The sequence below is a fragment of the Platichthys flesus genome, chromosome 20 (genome assembly GCF_949316205.1).
Source record: "Platichthys flesus chromosome 20, fPlaFle2.1, whole genome shotgun sequence".
NCBI lineage: Eukaryota > Metazoa > Chordata > Actinopteri > Pleuronectiformes > Pleuronectidae > Platichthys > Platichthys flesus.
Window position 1 is genome coordinate 416,026 of NC_084964.1, and position 6,285 is coordinate 422,310.

The window sequence follows — 6,285 nt, forward strand, 5'->3', positions numbered from 1 at the left end:
TTGATTGTAAATTACAAAATAAACTTTTTTTTCTAATTTTACCTCACGCATGGACTTAAGCTGCAGTGCTTTTATTTTTAAGTGTTTATTCGGGTAATGACGCAGGACGTAGATCCAATACCTGTGCATCGCCCAACCACCTGCCCCCTTGACCCCATCCCTTCTCACTTTCTCCAGTCTATTGCCCCTGACCTTCTTCCTTTTCTTACCCATCTAATCAACACTTCCCTGTCAACTGGCTGTTTCCCTAATTCTCTGAAGGAGGCAAGAGTAAATCCTCTCCTGAAGAAACCCACCCTGGACCCGTCTGAAGTAAATAACTACAGACCTGTCTCTCTACTTCCCTTTGTTTCCAAAATTCTTGAGCGTGCTATCTTTAATCAACTTTCCTCCTATCTTAACCACAATAATCTTCTTGACCCTTACCAGTCTGGTTTCAAGGCAGGTCACTCAACTGAGACTGCCCTCCTTGCTGTCTCTCAGCAGCTTCACACTGCTAGAGCAGCCTCTCTCTCCTCTGTCCTCATCCTTCTAGACCTCTCTGCTGCATTCGACACAGTGAACCACCAGATCCTTATTTCCTCCCTTCAGGACCTCTGTGTCTCAGGCTCTGCTCTCTCCCTGCTCTCTTCCTACCTCAATGAACGCACTTATAGGGTAACTTGGAGAGGATCTGTGTCTGAACCTTGTCCCCTCACTACTGGGGTCCCTCAAGGTTCTGTCCTTGGTCCTCTCCTCTTCTCTTTGTACACCAACTCCCTCGGCTCTGTCATTCACTCACACGGCTTTTCCGACCATAGCTATGCCGATGACACCCAACTAATCCTGTCTTTTCCCCGATCAGAAACACAGGTAGCAACACGAATCACTGCCTGTCTGACCGACATCTCTCAGTGGATGTCTCAACACCACCTGAAGATTAACCTTGACAAAACTGAACTTCTTTTCCTTCTAGGGAAAGACTCTCCCATCCACGACCTGACTATTAACTTTGACAACTCTGTGTTAACCCCCACTCAGACGGCTAGGAACCTGGGCGTAACAATCGACAGCCAACTCTCCCTTACTGCCAACATTACTGCAACAACACGGTCCTGTAGATTCATGCTGTATAGCATCAGGAGAATACGCCCCCTTCTCACTCAGAAGGCGGTGCAGGTTCTGGTCCAGGCTCTGGTCATCTCACGTCTAGATTACTGTAAATCCCTCCTGGCAGGTCTACCTGCTACTGCCATCCGACCTTTGCAGCTCATCCAGAATGCAGCAGCTCGACTGGTTTTTAACCAACCTAAATTCACTCACACTACTCCTCTCCTCCGCTCCCTTCACTGGTTACCAGTGGCTGCTCGCATCCGGTTCAAAACACTAGTACTTGCGTACCATGCTGTGAACGGATCCGGTCCAGTCTACATCCAGGACATGGTCAAACGTTACACCCCACCCCGTTCACTCCGCTCTGCTTCGGCCAATCAGCTCGTTGCTCCCTCACTGCGAGCTAAACACTCATCAAAAACACGACTGTTTTCCGTCCTGGCTGCTAAATGGTGGAATGAGCTCCCCATTGACATCCGGACATCAGAAAGTCTACACATCTTCCGCCGAAAACTAAAAACATACCTCTTCCGACTTTACCTTGAATAATAAAAAAAAAACACTAACAACTTTTTGAAACTAACACTTTAGTAGCACTCAAATGGCACTTACTTATAGCACTTTGTAGTTGTGCTTTATTTGAAGAAATTGTACTTTCTTGATTCTTGTCGTCCTTGGTATGTACCCTCGGGTTTGAATGCACTTATTGTAAGTCGCTTTGGATAAAAGCGTCAGCTAAATGTAATGTAATGTAATGTAATGAATCATCCAAGTCTGACCGGGAAAAATGTCGGACTTTTGAAACGTGTTCAAGATATAGTGACTGAAATCGACCCAGATCAGAAATTGGTATTTATACATTGTATAATACATCAGCATGTGTTGTGCAAGTCAGTGCTAAAGATGAACCATGTTATTGATGTTGTCACTAAAATAGTTAACTTCATTAGGGCACGAGCATTGAATCACAGACAGTTTGTTGCACTTTTGGAGGAGCATGAGACTGAACATGGTGACATAGGCTACCACACAGCTGTCAGATGGCTCAGCCTGGGCAAAATGCTAAAAAGAGTATGGGAGCTGAAAGCAGTGATTCAAGAGTTCTACAAAAAAAAGGCAAGGGCATCCCAGAGCTCTCAGATGAGGACTGGATGGCAGATTTTGCATTTGCTGTTGATGTGACTGCACTGATGAATGAACTGAACACCAAACTGCAAGGCAAGGGCCTATTTGTTCATCAAATGCACAGCCTGGTGAAGGCTTTCATGAGAAAGATGCAGTTTCTTTCAAGCCAACTGGAGAGCAACAATCTCACTCACATGCAAACCCTGAAAGAAGTCACACCATCAGCTGATCATCTTTGCAGGTACTCATCCATGCTAGGAGCACTGCATGGTGAGTTTTCAAGGCGATTTGAAGATCTCAGAATGATCGAGGATGAAATGCAGATGATTTCCTCTCCCTTTACCTGTAGTGTGGATAATGCACCCAGTGATGTTCAGCTGGAACTCATTGACCTGCAGTCTGATGCGGTACTGGCAGAGCATTTTAAATCAGGATCACTGCTAGATTTTTACTCTTCGCTCAAGGAGGAGAACTTTCCAAACATAAGGAGACATGCTCAGCAGATGTTGGTTCTCTTTGGCTCCACCTACATATGTGAACAAACATTCTCAGTGATGAAGTTTGCTAAATCCAGGTATAGATCCTCTCTCACTGATGATCATCTGGCAGCTGTGCTTCGCATCTCCACCTCAGACATTCAACCTGACTTTGATGCACTTGTGAAAGCCCGACAGAGACTAGATTTCTCTCACTGAACTGAAATAATGTTTTTTGTTTAGTGGGATCAAAATGTTTCTATTACTGTTTTTGTTTACCATTGTTTTGGGAAATTTTATTGAATAAATAACTTTTTGTAAGGCAACCTCGCTTTTTCATTGCTTAACAGCTTGTCAAAACAATGCTATATACTGCTTTTATAAAGAAATATAATTAATATTAAGCAGAATTGAGTTCGGCCCCCCACAATATTTTTTGTTTCTCATGTGGCCCCATGGAAAAAATAATTGCCCACCCCTGGTCTGGAGTCTCCCCGTTGGGGAGAAACAATGCCCGAACAGAAGCTGTTCGGACCAAACAAATTGTCAGGGCGGGCTTTATACGATGATGGACAGTTGATCAACAGTAAACGTAATCAACCACGTCATCAAAGTGCGCTTAGGTTGAATTCGTTTTCAACAAATATGCCTGCCGCTGGAGAGCTGAGATGTGTAGATGCTGCCATTGAGTCTGTTTTAGAAGACATCGATAACGCAGTCATTTTGAAAGAGGAACAGAGAAACGCGATCAAGGCATTTGTAGATCGAAAAGAGGTTTTTGCCGTCCTTCCTACGGGATTTAGACAAGTTATATCTATCAGATGGGTTTTTGAACACCTTCTCTTGTTTGTCCCTCACCGTCTGCTTCATGTGAACAAGCTCTAATCTCAATATGTGTGTCTCTGAGGGAGTGAGCGGGGCGGGCTGTCCGTTCGCGAAAAATATGCGCGACAGGCTCAACACTGTTCAGGAAGATTAAGATGATTAAGATGCATTTATTAGTCCCAAACACATCCACAGACATGCAAAGGCACACTCATGCAGGTAGGGAAATGTAATCTCTGCTTTTGACCCATCTGGTGCAGGACACAAAGAGCAGTGAGCGACCATGTACGGCGCTCGGGGAGCAGATGTTGGGGGAGTAAGGTGCCTTGCTCAGGGGCACTAGACAGGGTAGGGAGACTCTTGGATTTTTGGACAGATCAATCCAGGTTTGTCTTTTGTTGTCTCTCCGTGGAGTCGAACCAGAGACGAACCAGAGACCTTCTCTTCCCATAGTCCAAGTTTCTGCCACTAGTCCTGTCTCTCCCGTAGAAGCCACTGCAGAGGAGCTAAAGAGCCTCGGGTTGCCGTCCCTTGCTACGGCGAAAGAGCGATTTGTTTACTGCTCCGCCATTAAAGAGATGCGGACGTTAAAACATTGGTTCGGCTATAATATTAATTTATGCCTCATGGGGCGCGCCACACAGTTTGAGAATCACTGCTCTTTACAGTGAATCCCCCGTCCCCCCCCTTGTCCGTTCCACTTGGGAGACCCAGAGGTGAACTGTCCCCCAAGTCCACCTGTCTCCCCTTCTCACACAGCATCAAACAGGGGCGCCTGCAGTTGCAGGGGGCGCCAATTTGCCAATTCCCCACACAGTGATATGATAGATCAGTGGTTCTCAACCTTTTTTCAGTGATGTACCCCCTTTGAAAAAAAAAATTCTGCCGAGTACCGCCTAACCAGCGCAAAGCATTTTTGGTTGAAAGAAAGATGTAATGTGATTTATTAATCCTTGTAACAAGACACATTCAAATTTAAAACTCCATCAATGTCCATAACATTGCTCATTTGTAGTGGTCTCTCTTGAACTATTTGGAAATAAAAATATATAAAAATAACTAAAGACTTTTATTATTATCTCAATATAAATAAAGATTTGTGCACATCAAAATAATTATCAATTTAAAGTGACCACTTTTGGGATCATAATAAAGATATTTTCTCAAGTTGAACTCATGAACTTAATTACAGCTAAACACTTCTTCCCAAAAATAAATCATTAACTTAAATAAAAGATTAGCTCAAACATATTTTTTAAATATTTTTCATCCTAAAATATCTTCTTTAAGGATCGAAAAGAATACTGACAGGTAGCTTGTTTCCGTTTGCTTCGGGGAGGCTTTTCGCATCGTGTCTTGAGATGACCTGAATTCAGAAAGTTTCCTCTTAAAAACTCAGGTGGCTTACCAACATGACTTTCATGTTTTGTCTAGAGATACCGCTGAAGATGTGGTGGCTTAATGCCACTGTTGGCTAATCTCGCCCCACAGAAAAAACAAAAAGTGTAAATAACCCAATCTATGTTATCGTTAATATTGTTAAGTGTCTTTCTGTTATTTAATCGTGAAATATTTGCCTGCTTTAAGGTCATACAATTTCATTTCCGTTTTTGTATTACATGCTTTTATTTTGAAAGGGTACCGGTAGAGACGCGGACTTCTTGTTATGAATCATTAACTTCACGATGGAAAACTTTTACGTTTTAGCAACCCTCCGAAGAGGCACAAGCTCTCACGTTGTTGTTCAGGGAAGGCTCTCTGCTCTGGTTTCGCCTTCTTTAGCGCTTGTCCCTCCGTGTTTCAGCAGCATTGCTGCTGCACTTCCACTTGACTCCATTGTTGAAGTTTTCAAGGCAGGTGATGACAGGTGGCATGTGCCAGGTTGGGTCAAACCATCGGTATGGGGGAAACTCTGTTTTTTTAGGATAATGAAATTGAAAAGCCTACTGAATATAAAAATTTAGTTCATGAACTTACACTTATATTTGATTGAATATTTGTTAAATAACAATTTTTCAAGGATTTTTGAATGGATGCTAATTTTAAATATATATAAAAAAAGATCTCAAGTACCCCCTGGAGTAAAAATATGAAATATGAAATATGAAAATATCACATACTACGTTGCTCTGATTGGTTGTAGGTCTATCCAATTGAGCGAACAGGCATTTTTTTCCCTGCTTCGGTTGAAACAAACCCCATAATCATAGCACAATGGTGCGGTATCAGACTCATATTCTGACTAGAAATATGAGTATGACAACGTCAGGCTAGCATATCAGTATGCCAACACAAAAAAACAAGTTTAATGATAAACCAAAAAGACCAGCAGGTGGCGATGCTAGAGAGGGAAATATTCCCTTTTAAACTCAATTAGCTGCATTTTAATTAAAAAACAAAAAGTTCATCTTAAGGACACAAGTTAATACATCACACATAACAATTCAGTAACTTCAGCCTTTTTTAACAGACTCTGGTTTCATGCACAAACGTGAAATAAAAAAGTCCAACTTCTGAGAAATAGTTTCAAAAAGACTAAAATTATTTAGCTTTAGTTGAGAATACTAACTCAATGAATCTATGACAACCAACAACACTGATCCTATTCACACTTCTTAACAAATAGTGTTAAGGGGCAGTCCGCTGCAGAAAAAATCTCCTTCAAAATAAAAGCACAGGATTTTCTTCTTAACATTTTTTTTTGCCGAGGCAAACGGCCCGCGACCCACTGATAAGGGTCCGCGACCCACTTTTGGACACCAGTTGA

The 6,285-nt window shown here is 42.4% G+C and overlaps 1 pseudogene; it reads left to right on the top strand.

Annotated features, from left to right (window-relative positions):
• The first annotated feature begins 1,851 nt into the window (after nt 1-1,851).
• LOC133931757 (general transcription factor II-I repeat domain-containing protein 2B-like) lies at nt 1,852-2,912 on the top strand (annotated as a pseudogene).
• The last annotated feature ends 3,373 nt before the right edge of the window (nt 2,913-6,285 follow it).